General features: G+C 37.8%; 1 long non-coding RNA gene across 2 annotated transcripts; it reads left to right on the forward strand.

Moving 5' to 3' along the window:
• The first annotated feature begins 245 nt into the window (after positions 1–245).
• LOC113110448 (uncharacterized) lies at positions 246–1,516 on the forward strand. 2 transcript variants are annotated; one of them, XR_003293143.1, is made up of 3 exons: positions 246–436; positions 539–681; positions 1,300–1,516. It is a non-coding gene; the product is annotated as an uncharacterized LOC113110448 (long non-coding RNA). The 2 variants fall into 2 exon arrangements; XR_003293142.1 differs by having other exon boundaries at positions 246–405.
• Positions 1,517–13,494: the final 11,978 nt, after the last annotated feature.

Here is a 13,494-nt window from a genome sequence, read left to right on the forward strand (position 1 = left end):
TTCATACAAGTTAGCCACCTCGTAAAATATATATGAATTGCAGTGAGCTCAAGCTGATATGCTGGTATTGTCAAATGTATGATCGATCTGTTTTGGTTTAGTTTTCTGTGTTTCCTTTCTCCTGCCTAGTTTGTTTCCATGGTTTTAGATTAATTGGCTCCACACCTGTTTCAGATCTCCCAATTAAGTTTCTGTTACAAGTTTGTTTTCCCCTATATTCCTTTGGCCCCGTTTACACGTACATGGTTGCTTTGAAAAATTGAGACATTTCACTTCCCTTCGTTTACACGCAAACGGAGAATTCGCCTCTGAAACCGATTCTTTCTAAAAACTCCAGCCAGAGTGGAGATCATCGTTTGCACGATTGAACTGAGACAAACGGGTGTTTAGGCAGCCAATGTCACAGTATGTGCCAGAGCACGCACCTACGTCAAAAGTGTGACCTGTGTTTACATGTGATCATGTTAGCGTTCAGAGTAGCAGTCACATTTATGTTGGTGCTAACTCTTTTCTTGTGTTTGCTCTACTTCCTGGTCAGTCCACACGAATGATGATCCTGGCACCATCCTTGTTCAAAAGAGGAAGAGGAAGTGATTCGTTGCTGTTGTTGCTATTTTCAGGATTACGTGGGTTTGAGCTTCTCGTTACACCGCCACCTGCAGGTTTGGCATATATACATGGGTACGTGTAAATGAACACTTTTCTGAAAACTGACATGTGTGCACGATGTTATTTTTGAAACCGGAAAGGTTGAAATGTCCGTTTATGAAAATAGCTGCCCATGTGTAAACGTAGTTTTTGTCTGCTATCGTTTGGATTAGTGTTTGGTTGTGCCAATTCTCTCCTGTGGATTATTAAAAGAAGTCTTTTGATTATAATTACATCATGTGACAGGTATATTGAGAAATTACACCAAAATTAGCTTTTAGCTAAAATTACAGTCTCTCCCCTCAAAAAAACAAAAATGAAATATTATTATCCATCTTTGCAATATATTGTTTTATATTCATAATATCATAAAATGGGTAGTTTCGTAACTTTTTATTTAGTAATTCCCATGATTCTGCATAAGGGAAGTTTCAAATAAAAGTTTGTTGTGTTGTGATTCGTCTAAGAGCTTATTGTTTTGGTTCACAGCTTTGAACTGTTATCATTAAAGAATGTTTTTGAGAATATGAATGGGAAAATGACTAGCAAACCAAGACAGGACGCGACGTGGGTGGATAGTGTTGCACATCAAATATCTGTCTGTTTACTTCATTTCTCTCTCTAGATTTTTTTTGTCTTGCCTCTTTGCAGAGTTTTCACTTTGTGCTTTATGAACTCCAGCTCAGTCGCATCCAAGACCTTGGCAAAATCAATCCAGTCGATGCTAACTGTGTGAGAGTGATAACATTGACAAAGAGCAATGAAGCCTCAGACTTGAAGAAAAGAAAATGGGGAAAGAAAAGCGAAAATGAGAATCGCGAAAGGTGCGAGATTCTGCTGAGTGCTGATGTTGAAATAAACCTAATGATTTTAAAGCAAAATATCATCTGCTGTTCCATTGGCTCACACTTAAATGTGTGAATACTGTGTTGTGCAGGGCTATAATTAGCCGGCTCACCTCTCTCTTCCCACTCAGTATGATAAGAAGAGCACAGCTGTTCTCAGACTGGATGAACTAAAGCACGCGGCAGCCTCTGACTGCTCTCTTCACTCTGCCTCCCCTTCAGCTCAGTAAAGGAATAGGAAATCCTCTCATTATTTCTTCCATGCAGACCAAAAGGTGAGATTAAGCAGAACAAAAAAGTAAATGAAGACTTGAAAATGACAAAAGCACCATAAAAATGATCTTTTTTAGCTCACAGATCTCATTCATGTCCACATATATTTAGCTATGACATGTCGAGGCATTCTGAAGTTGTAATGCCAAGTGTTGTTAATAATGTCATCGGCCTGTCATTGGTTCTCTTAACTGGAAATGGTGTGTCGATTTTATTATGCGCATATTTAATTTAAATGAAAGGATATGAGGGCTATGGCAGAGGGGAAGATTTTTCAGTAAATAACAACATAATTTATGATTTGTTGCTCACACAAAGATATCGTATTGCCTCAGAGGAGATGGTGATTTAACACTTACATACTATGGTAAAGCTTGAACGGGTGTTATTATCGTTACCAAAAACTAAAACCATAAAAAAGAAATGTGTTATCTGAAATAAAAATAAAATATAGATTAATTTATTTCAATTACTTGCCGAAGAAGCATTTCTAATTTTCAAGTTGAGCACTAAAATAACTTACATTTAATAAAATAAACTAAAACTAAAACAAAATTAACACCGAAATAAATAGAAATTAAAACCAAATAATATTGTGTAATATAAATTCAACCTAGTAAAAACATAACATTGACAAAGACACATAACAAATTTACTAAAAATCAAACTAATCTATATGCAGATAGTTGCATTATTATTATTATTATTATTAATTGCAGTTTTGAACTTTTTTGGCAGTTAGTTTATTTTTGTATTACAGTTATCGATCAATATCGAACAATTATCAAAATTGAAATATCATAACTTATATATAGCAATATTATAACGACCAAGCCTAAAGGGCTGCATTCATTTCTATGAATTCAAATAAAGGCAGTTATATAATGCTGTTATATTATGAGTATGAGTATTACATAATGTTGCTTCATATGTTGTCTACAGTAAATAACACAGTAAATTAAATTATGTATTTTCAGATAACCAAAATATCCAAAATGGCCAAATGATATGGCTAAAATAGACTGTAAATTATTATTTATAATTAATTGATTATATGTATAATTTACATAAACATATGTGCAAATATATAAATATATATATATATATATATATATATAAGTTAATTTCTTGACATAACCCAGACATTTCTCTGTGAGTCTCAGCTGCCAACTGTTTGTATCTGACCTTGTCACCCTCACATTCCTCTTGGTAACATCACCGTGCAGTCACTCCATTATTTTCAGCGAAGCTTATTATTTCCCATGATGCCACTCTGTAAAACAGCCTCTCTCACCTGTGAAAGTAATATGAGTATAGTAACTATGATATACAGCCACTCGGTGAGTTTGTTTCTCCATTCCTTCGTTCTTTTACTGTTTAATGTGTTTAACAGCTGTGTCTGTGACGTGTCTCATCCTCTGTGCACTCTCTCTTCCTTCTCACACTTTTGGAGACAAATCATGTGTTATTTTTTCCCTACTCAGAAATTGTACTGAACACCCTAAATATATAATTTAATGTTATTTACAAAAATATGTAATACTCATAAGAGCCTTAAAGTGCTTCCTTAATTTTAATCAATATAACCAATAGCAGGCCTTACAATACTGCAATCACTAAGAACATGCCATCATGCAATAATGAATTAAAATGACATCTGCATAAGCCAATTTATTCTCACCACATGAACAGCTTGTGTATAACCACCGACGTTTGGTTGCTTCAGACTGTCAAAACACAATAAAGATTTTATTTCTATGTGTCTCTTAAATCAGGCGAAAGCTGAAATGTCTTTACTGCACTGCTTCTCGTCTGTGACCTGAACAGATCGTGTGAAACTAGATGGCCGCGTGCTGCTGTGGTGTGACAGCAAAAGCTGAAAAAATCATATTGGACTTGCTCATACTTCCTGTATACGGTCAGTTGTGACGTCGCTTCTGCTGTGTGACATTTCACATGGTCAGGTCTGGTTTGTGGCACTGCTGACTATCAGTATTATATTTATGGAAACGGGAGTGTGTCACTGGTCAGAAACATGACAAATACACTTGTAAATGTAGACATTAACATTTAATGCCTAGGAAATTAATCATTATGTTGATTTCAAGCAGATGGTTATGGTGTCTTGGGTATATCAGTAAATTACTCTCTCCCTATATAGTGTACGAAATGTGGTGTCAGCCATTTTATAATGGTTATATTTTATAGTGCACTAACACTGCTTAAAATTTTAAAGATTCACTGAAAGAAATAAGTAAAGCAAATGAAAGCATGTCTGCATAAACAGTTCTAGCTAGCTCAATGTAAGTATGAGTTTTTTTCCCCCCAACAAAGGCATGTGTGCAAATGTGTCTATACATTAACATATTGTAGTTAACCAGTGTTACAGTATGTAGGGCAGTAGTGTTGCTAAAAGTTTCAGTGCTATAGGCTGTAGTATACACTATTCACTGCAAAATTCCTGCAACATACAAGCTAATCAATTTCATTAAGTAGCAGGCTAGTGCAGCACAGCACTGTGAAATAAAAGTAGGCTATGTTAGACTTTTAGTGCCATATTTATTTCATACATAAAGATACATTCCCCTCCTTTCCAGCCTGTAGAGTTATAGCTGCTTTGCAACAATTACATTTAGCGTAGCTAATCTTTCTGATTAATTTAAATTACTTTTGAAGTAATTTTGTAGCATAAATAGCTAGCTACACTTTAATAACTTTTCCGATATTTTAGTAAGTCTGAGTTAACATCATCCATTGTTGTGTAGGACAGCAATGTCGCTAAAAGCATCAAAGCTACATTTCTCTGTAGCAAGGTTGTAGCATAGCTTCATAAGTAGCTGTTCAGAAGCAAAACAGCAGCATAGCATTGTCAAATGAAAAGATGCTAGATTTTTTTTTTTTTTACAATATTTTAGAAAAATCCTGCTGATCCCCTGACCAGCTAAAGAAATGTTCAGAATACTAAAAGTAGGTACAATTGCAGTGTATTTGTATTGTATTGTAAGTACATACATATGTAAATGTATTTTTAGTATACTTAGCATGAAATCTATTTCAAATAGCCTATATTTTAGCATTTTTATGTTCTCACTATGGCTACCTCTTTATAGGTCTACTTCGCAAACGTGGCATTCACTATGTAGGGAACAGTGAATGAGTGAGTGATTTTTAGATACAGTAATTGAATACTTGCATGTAGTGATGTGAGTCTCACGCTGTGCTGTTTCACTTGCCTGGTTAACAAAACATAGGCTATTTAAGACGGCTACTAGTCTCCTAACCACAACGTGCATCACTGTAGGACCACAATTGCTGTGTGACAAGCGCTGCATGTTTCATTGCAATTATGCAGTGACATTTCTACAAATTTGCCTGTGTCTTTATATGAAATTCAAATATCTGACTGTTTGAATACGCTTTTACTGTACTGTTACTAGGTGATTAGAGTAAGTAACGTCATTTCTACATGTGAACTCAGTCAGGTTTCTGTTATGTGGAGGGGTTGGGATGAACTCAGATGTAGACAGGAAGTACCAAACACAGGATTTATTAATCACAAAAAGGGGAAAACAAAACCCACGAGGGGGAAAACACTGACTAGGGTAGACACTAAATAACTTTACAAGACACAATAAACAAGATGAACAAAGACTCTGAACACGAGAACACTAACTACAAATAAACACTCACGGTTACACAAAGACTTCTTAAAGGGGGTTACAAGGATAAACTCTCTCACGAGGCTGACAAGTAGAAACACATATGTGGAACAATGAACCGACGAAAGACAGAGTACACTAGGAGATCTAAATAGGGGAACTAATTAAGACACAACAGGTGGCACAGATACGGCAATCACGACAAGACTAGGATAACAAGGGGGCGGGGCAAGGGGACGAGACAACACAAGCACATGGCCCAAAGACAAGGCCATGTGCTTGTACACAAAACACAGGTCTGTCATGATCCTGCCTCAAGACTAGAGAAAAGTCAGGACATGAAGGCAGAATCATGACAGTTTCGATCAGCAGTGGAGTGATATGTAGAGAACCACCTCCATAAGCCAGTGCACATGGATGTCATTCACTGCGACACATAAACCTTCTCTCTTCGACACTATCTTCTTCATCTCTGTGCTACATTTTGCGTCTGTTTGTCTTTGATGGAGGGCTGTAGTGTGTTTCTGGAGGTGTTGTGATTATGAGCTGTCTGAGAGGTCCTGAGGGTGAACAGAGACAGTTGAGTAAGAACGCCTACTAGCAAACAGCACAGTGATTTAATCGCCGTCTGTGTGAAAGCACCTTGAGTGTCCTCGTGTGACTGTGGAGAGCTATGGCTATGGACCATTTCATGTGCATGGATGGTTTAATTGGTTTATTTCTGAAACATTATGCCTAACAGCCCCTTAATTGATTAATTGGCCATTGACACTTTTATTTAAGATCTTGTCGTAGCAACAGCCTCTGGAGAACCTGAGGTGAACGATCTGGTTTAGATGTCATGAATGATGCCAACACAGGAGCAATTATAGCAGAAATAAATGCAAATGAATAAATAAACTAACTTCTAAACTTCACTTCAAAGATTCAGTGCCCTGCATCAGAGTGCTGCGTGTAGTTGTGAAGGTAACGGTGACTTCTTCGGTTTGGAAAGATGACTTTTAAAGTTTGTTCTAAATAACCATTAGTTTTGACACTCACAACATTCATCAATGATGCTCGTGTGAAGGACGAAGCATGGAATATGGCACTGCCACAGTCACTTCAGAAACGAACACACTGTAGGTGTCCTGCTGAAGGACAACGTCTGATGCTGGTTCATTAATCATTCCTCGTGGGTTTTGATCCTACAACCTTTCGGTTGCCAGCTCAGATCTTTAACCACTAGATTACAACACTTTAAATTTCAGGGCATTTTACACAAAGTCCAAGAGCTGAAAGAATGTATTTAGTCTCACCTTGAGCAAATGTTATTGCTCAAAATGTTTTTTTTTTTTTCTAAAATGGTTTTGAACTTATACTCTTTTGGTTACCAGCTCAGATCTTTAATCACTAGACTGCAACACATTAAGAATCATGACACGTTACACAAGTCACCAGGTTTAAACAATGTATTTAGCCTCACCTTTAGCTACATAATCTTATTGCTAAATTTTCTTCCCTCTAAAATAGCTTAGAAACTACAACCTCTTAAAGCTCATATCTTTAACCACAGCATAATAAATATCAGAACATTAGTCTCACCTATCAAATCTCACCTAGCCTGTATGAGTTTCCTTTTTTATGTTGAACATAAAAGAGGATATTCTGAAGAATGCTAGTAATTAAACAGTTGATGGCCCCAAATGATTTTTATAGTATTTCTATCCCTACTTTCCGAAGTCAGTGGGGACCCACAACTGTTTGGTTTGGTTTTCAGCTTACAGAGATTAATCGGTGCTTAGTAATGAGAATCAGAAATAACTTGTTCAATAAATAACATTGATTATGTCATATAATCTCAGCATTTGAACCCTAAAGCACCTACTGTATAATGAGCACTAGATGCTTTAAAAAGTAAAGGGGTCATGAACAGCCTTATTTACATGAAAAAAAACATAATGATTTAAAAGTAACAGGCTATTTTCTGCCATATTTAACCCCCTCATCAGAATGCTCTGTGTGTATGAATAGGCGTGGAGGATTGTAGACTCAGAAGTAAACACACCCACTGTTATGTTTGACGAACACTTCTGTATGTTTGACAGTCTACATCCTTTATAGATTGATGCTGCTGTGATTTAGGTAAAAAATGCTTAAATAATCAGAACATATCAAACAACTGTTTAACAAAGTAATAGAGATCACATAATAAAAACACATAATTACTCACACTTATGTGGTGCAACATAATTGTCGGATCCAATATCGTCGGCACAGCACCATCTTTTAGTTTCAACATTTCTGTAAATACCGCAGCGAACTGTGCTTTGTTTGTAAACGGATCTACTGTAAAATGAAGTGAACGAAGGACATTTTTACTGAAGTGTTTAGAATTTGTTAAAAAATTAATTCACTCTTTCCTAACGTTGGGATCAGAATGCAAATACTATTTTTGCCACAGCTTGGCCCTGCACAGCATCTCGTTTTCTTCAGAGCCATCTTTATAATTTGGTTTCTTAATAGGCCTGTGCGTTCGCCTCTCATGTACACACTACATGCATGAATTGGTGGGTGGGACAGTGCTTATCCACACTATTACATCATAAAGTGGCACATTCCACAAGCTGGCGTTTTGGCAGACTGCCTTCAATACGAGCTGTTTTTAGAACAACAAGAAAGTTTCGAGTTGTGAAACTTTCAGGCCGAAGAGGTGATGCTGCATTGCATTTACATTTCTGCATTTTGCAGATGCTTTTATCCAAAGCGACATGGCACTGAATCAAACCCATGACCTTGACATTGCAGGCATCATGCTCTAATGTTTGAGCTACAAGATACAAATATAAGAATATGATCTTTGCCTGCCATTTTTACGCATTTTGTTCTGAAACATGTGAAAATTGTCTTCATGCTGAACATTTTGGTATCTGTTCTTGGGTCCACAAAAGCTAAATATGAGTTATACAGTAGTAACAGTGATGCTTGAATAAGCAAACAGCACTTACAACAGAAAGCTAATGTGGTTACTGTCCATAAGTGCCAGATAACATACTTAACACCTTTTCACCCTTTGTGATCTAAACAAGTGGTGCTGACAGGCTGTGCAGACTGGACATGTTATGTCTAATCAGCACTTAAAGGGTGTGACAGAAGTGTGTGAGTGTGTGTGAGAGGCGTTTAGCAGAGGTGTCACTGAGACTGTTCACTGTCATTATTTAGCCATGAAAATGGCAGTGAAGAAGGTGTAATTTATTTCTGGCTTTGACCTTCTTAGGATCCACAGCAGGTCTCTCCCTCGCTGTCTGGTCTGTGGATTCCTGCCATGCCTGTGTATCATTGATGTTTACGAGAGAACATTCTTTGGCTTTCTGTGTGATGATATTCTGGCCGCTCTGTTCTCTCTTGAGGGTATATGTAAAACTTGCTTTGTCGATTTGGTCTAATAAAAGAATTTCCTCATTGTCACTTTTACTAAAAGCATGTGTTCATGCTGATGGCTTTCTGTGTATGAGTGCACTGCTTTTTTGAGGGTAGTGCAGAGCTAATAGTTCCTAAGCGGCTATTAGCCATTTAGCTGTTAAATGCATCATTGCTTTGCTTTGTTTGTTTGTATGTTTGAATACTTTAAATACTGTATTTGCTTACTGGATATATTTTGAAAGGTCTTAAATGTACATAAATTAACATTTCCACACCAACTGTTTTTACAGAATATTTTACATTTGTATGTGGTAAAGCAGTTTTGAAAGAGAAACTGACTCAGAGGTTGCATTTTACTCAGAAGTATTCAAAAAAGCTTTTTAAAAATGTGTATATAATACTACATTATAATTTTCTTCCACCAAATCTGAATATTCTATGTTGTTATTTTTTGCATTCAGCAATTCTTATTGCAGCATGCTAGTACTTTTCTTAGCTGAAGCAGCATTTTATTTTGTCAGGACACAATTGATGTTTCAGTGGGAGTTTGACCAATCATAACGCAGAATCCACCATTGTTTCCAACTAACAATTTAGACAGGAGAGTAGATCAACTTCTGTGGGCTTAAACTTGACATCTTTTCCACCGTTGTTAAAATAAAAGATGTTATGATGTTCATTCATGTGTAATTTGTGCTTTAAATAAATATGAAAAGATGATCGGTTTTCCTGCAACTTGAACTGTGGCTCTACAACAGTGATCCTCAAATCTGGCTCGCGAGATCCACTTTCCCGCGAAGTTTAGCTCTAATCCTAATCAAACACACATGAGTTTGCTAATCAGTGTCTTCAGAATCATTAGAAAATCACAGGCAGGTGTGTTTAATTAGAGTCGGAGCTAAAATCTGCAGGAAACTGAATCTCGCGAGCCAGATTTGAGGATCACTGCTCTACAGTGATCTGTCCGCAGATTGATGCATATGTAAAATAATGTGATCCTCAAGCCTTAAACAGGAAATCAAAACTGCCTAGCGTTACCAAATGAAATGTGCATTCAACCCATCCAAAGTGCACACACACAGCAGTGAAGACACACACACAGCAGCAGTGGGCATCATTTATGCTGCAGTGCCCAGGGAGCAGTTGCAGGTTCAGTCAGTTAGGGCACCTCAGTCATGGTATTGCAAGCCCAAAACTCAAACCCACAACCCTAGGGTTAGGAGTCAAACTTCCTAACCACTAGGCCACAACTTCCATGACTATGTTAATTCGTAGTAATATTAACTTTTGATTTATGTCATGTCATTCTATTATTTTATGTAATTCTGCATATCCACTAACTAATGGAAGCATTCTCGTTTGTGATCAAGATGTGGTAAGTTATATGCTTTATAAATCTATGTGACTACCAACTAGTGAGTGCAAGGAAACATAGCAAAAAAAAGTAAATATGGTTGTTGTTGTTTTTATTTTAGTTTCATGCTGACTCTCATTTTATAGTTTTTATTCTCTACTTGTCCCATGGGAACTATATTTTATTTTATATGGGATTATTTTCAGAGAAAATGGATACTTGAGTGAAACAACCAAGATCTCTTATGGCTTTGAAAGAGCAACCACAGCTCAGTAAAGCTCTCCTCTGTGTACTGCAGTGCGTGCGTGTGTGTGTGTCGTAAGCTGGTCTCAGCACAGGCGAGTCTGTCAGTCTGTTCTCTGCTGTCTCTCATTAGGGGCCAGTACTCTGACCTCAGTGGCCTGTCTCTTGTGTTTAATGACAATATGTGTGGGCTCTTCTTCAGCCGCCAGCACAGATGCAGTGCTCAGCACTTCAGATGTTATCTTTCCTCTCTCATCTCCCCCTCCCGCTCTTATTCTCAACTTCAGCCTGTCATATCAGCAGCTCTGCTCTGAAGTGTGTGAGCGGTTCTGTCTCTCCGCAGGAACACCAGCACCTCACAATATTGTCGAGACTGAGAAAGCGCCGGTCTTACTTATATTCACGCTATACCTGATTGTATATTTGAAGAAAGACAAAGGGGAAAACGAGTGGTAACTTAAAGTAAGTTGATAGAGCTGCCTTTCAGTGCTAAGTGTGTTGTGGGTGGTTGCCAGGGTGTTGTTATGCAGCGGCTTAAGTGTTTTTAAAAGTTGTAAGTGCATTGCTGGGTGCTTATTAGCATATTCAGAGAGTTTTCATTGCATTGCTATGTAGTTGCTAACATGCTCAGAGTGGTTTTGGTGTATTGCTATGTGGTAGCATGATTGGTTGCAAGTGTGTTTTGTGTCCTAGCTAATGTGTTGCTAGGTTGTTCTGAGTGGTTGCTTGTTTGCACAAAAGTCAAAAATGTTCCTTTTGATCACTGGATTAAAAACTTGTCTGTTTTTAACATATACTAGTATGTATTCGACAGTTTAAGCGCAATAAGACATGAAAGAAAACTTAGTTTAGTACTCACATGCCGTGTGATAGCCGCGTGCATGTGCTTCAGATGTGTAATGTATGGATTTAAACACGTTTTCAGTGCAACAGACATGATAATCAAAACCAAATGTTTTTTTTAGCAGGGTATCTGAGGTGGGAGCTGTAAAGGCTCAGCCCTGTTCTGGAAAAGGGGGCGGGGAGCAGCATCTCATTTGCATGTAAAGAGACATGCATTAAAAAAGCGTGTTTCTGTTTCTGTTCAAAATAGGTATTTTCTAAATTATATAATAAATGTCTGTAAGGTATTTTTAACTTACATTTCAGGGACATTCTGGGGACACCTGAGACTTATATTGCATCTTGTAAAAGCATAATAGGTCTCCTTTAAGACAGGCTATGTTTTCTAAAACGGCTCATCTGCAACTTTGCTTGGCAGGTAAATTTGTCTTATTTAAGGAATGTTTCTTTCTATTTTCTTTTTTTTTTTTTTTTTTACTGGGAAACAAGACAAAACTCTAGCAGAGTGAGAGAGAGAGGAAGAGGAGTGAAGAAGAGAGACAGGAGCTGATGAGGTAACACATCTCAGTGTCAGCTTCAGATAGAGTCATCACCAGGAGGTGTGAATTGAACCTCAGCCAGAGTGTCTGTCGATCACTGATACACTGCCACATATACACTGTGTTTCTCTCCTCGCTTGCTTTGCTTTCTCACCATCCATCTCCATCTCTCTCTCTCTCCTCCCAGTCCTCCCCTTCTCCCTCTCTCGTACCGACTCCCTCTTGCATCTGTTGTGGTGCAGCAGACCAGATGTTGCCCTTGTCAAACTCGATATCAGATTTCCGTAGTCCTCAGTTGCCACAGCTGAGCTAAGTGGGTTACTGCCCTTCCCCATTAGTCTGAGTCTTAATTGATTTACCAGTAATTCTTTCACCAAACATCTCACTTAATTTACATGCTCAAATCATCCATAAGAGGGACAAGGGAATGGGGAGATGAGTTTATCAAGCATGAGACATTGCGTCAAGCTCAAAGGCTGCTGCTAGACTGAACAGTGGAGAGAAAATGTGGAGTTGAAGGATGTCGAAATAAATGAGTTTAGCAGGTGGAGCGTCTCTATGTTGATTAATTGGTGAGATTATTTGCATACTTATAGTTTGATTGGTCCATTTTGAACTGTTAAAATGTGTCAGTTTGTGTGTACTTCAAATCTTAAATGTGTATTTTATAAAAACTGTCCTTAAAGATAATGTACTGTAGTAATGAAATAAAAGGGCATTTAAGCTTTGAAAGCATAATATCTCACCCTCCCTGCAAATCACTCTCCAAAGCCATGGCTCCTCCGAATCACGTGAACATGCACATGCAGGCGGAGTGGAGGCTACCCAGCTATACGATGAGAGACGGCTTTGGTGGAGGGTTGAAAGCAGTGCTATCAGATTACCTCATGTCTCATTCACCAGTGAGGAAATATTTACAGTACAAAGCACATAATATTACTGCAATAACACCTTCAATTCTCACTCTGTCTACAATAGTGCAATGAACGCGGTGATGATGCATCATGTCTGCATGAAAAGGGTGTGTGGAGTTGTGCTAATACATACAATGACAGGCAGGCAGGACAACCTATCTTAGCCTTTGGAACAAGGGATATGATTCAACAAGTATTTTATGTTCCTACTCTTTTTTTTTTACAAATGATATAAAAACATTTAGACCACTTATCTTTTTGACTGCTACCGAGATGTGAAGAGACTTTCAACCAGCATAACAACATTATTTTTTAACCAAATCACCTACCCATTTAAAGGGGTCATGAACTGAGAAATCCAAATTCCTTTGATCTTTCCTTGATATATCCTTGATGTTTAAGAGGTCATTGTGCTATAACAATATTCTGTAAGTTTCAAAACTCAAAACTTTCTTGTTAGTCTAAAAACAGATTCTTGAAGCCAATATGCAAAAAAAGACAGGTTTTGAAATATGCCACTTTATGATGTAATAATGTGGCTAAACACTGCCTCTGCAGAATATCAACACCTGCTTCTACGTCACTGGCAGTTTAGCCCCGCCCATCGATTCTACATCAATGCTTGTTAAACCCCGCCCACCGATTCTACATCACTGTCTGTTAAGCCCCTGCCCATTGATTCTACATCACTGCCTGTTTAGCCCCGCCCACCGATTCTACATCGCTGCCTGTATAGCCCCGCCCACCGATTCTACATCGCTGCCTGTTTAGCCC

Source organism: Carassius auratus, chromosome 10, assembly GCF_003368295.1.
Source record: "Carassius auratus strain Wakin chromosome 10, ASM336829v1, whole genome shotgun sequence".
In the NCBI taxonomy this organism is placed as follows: Eukaryota; Metazoa; Chordata; class Actinopteri; order Cypriniformes; family Cyprinidae; genus Carassius; species Carassius auratus.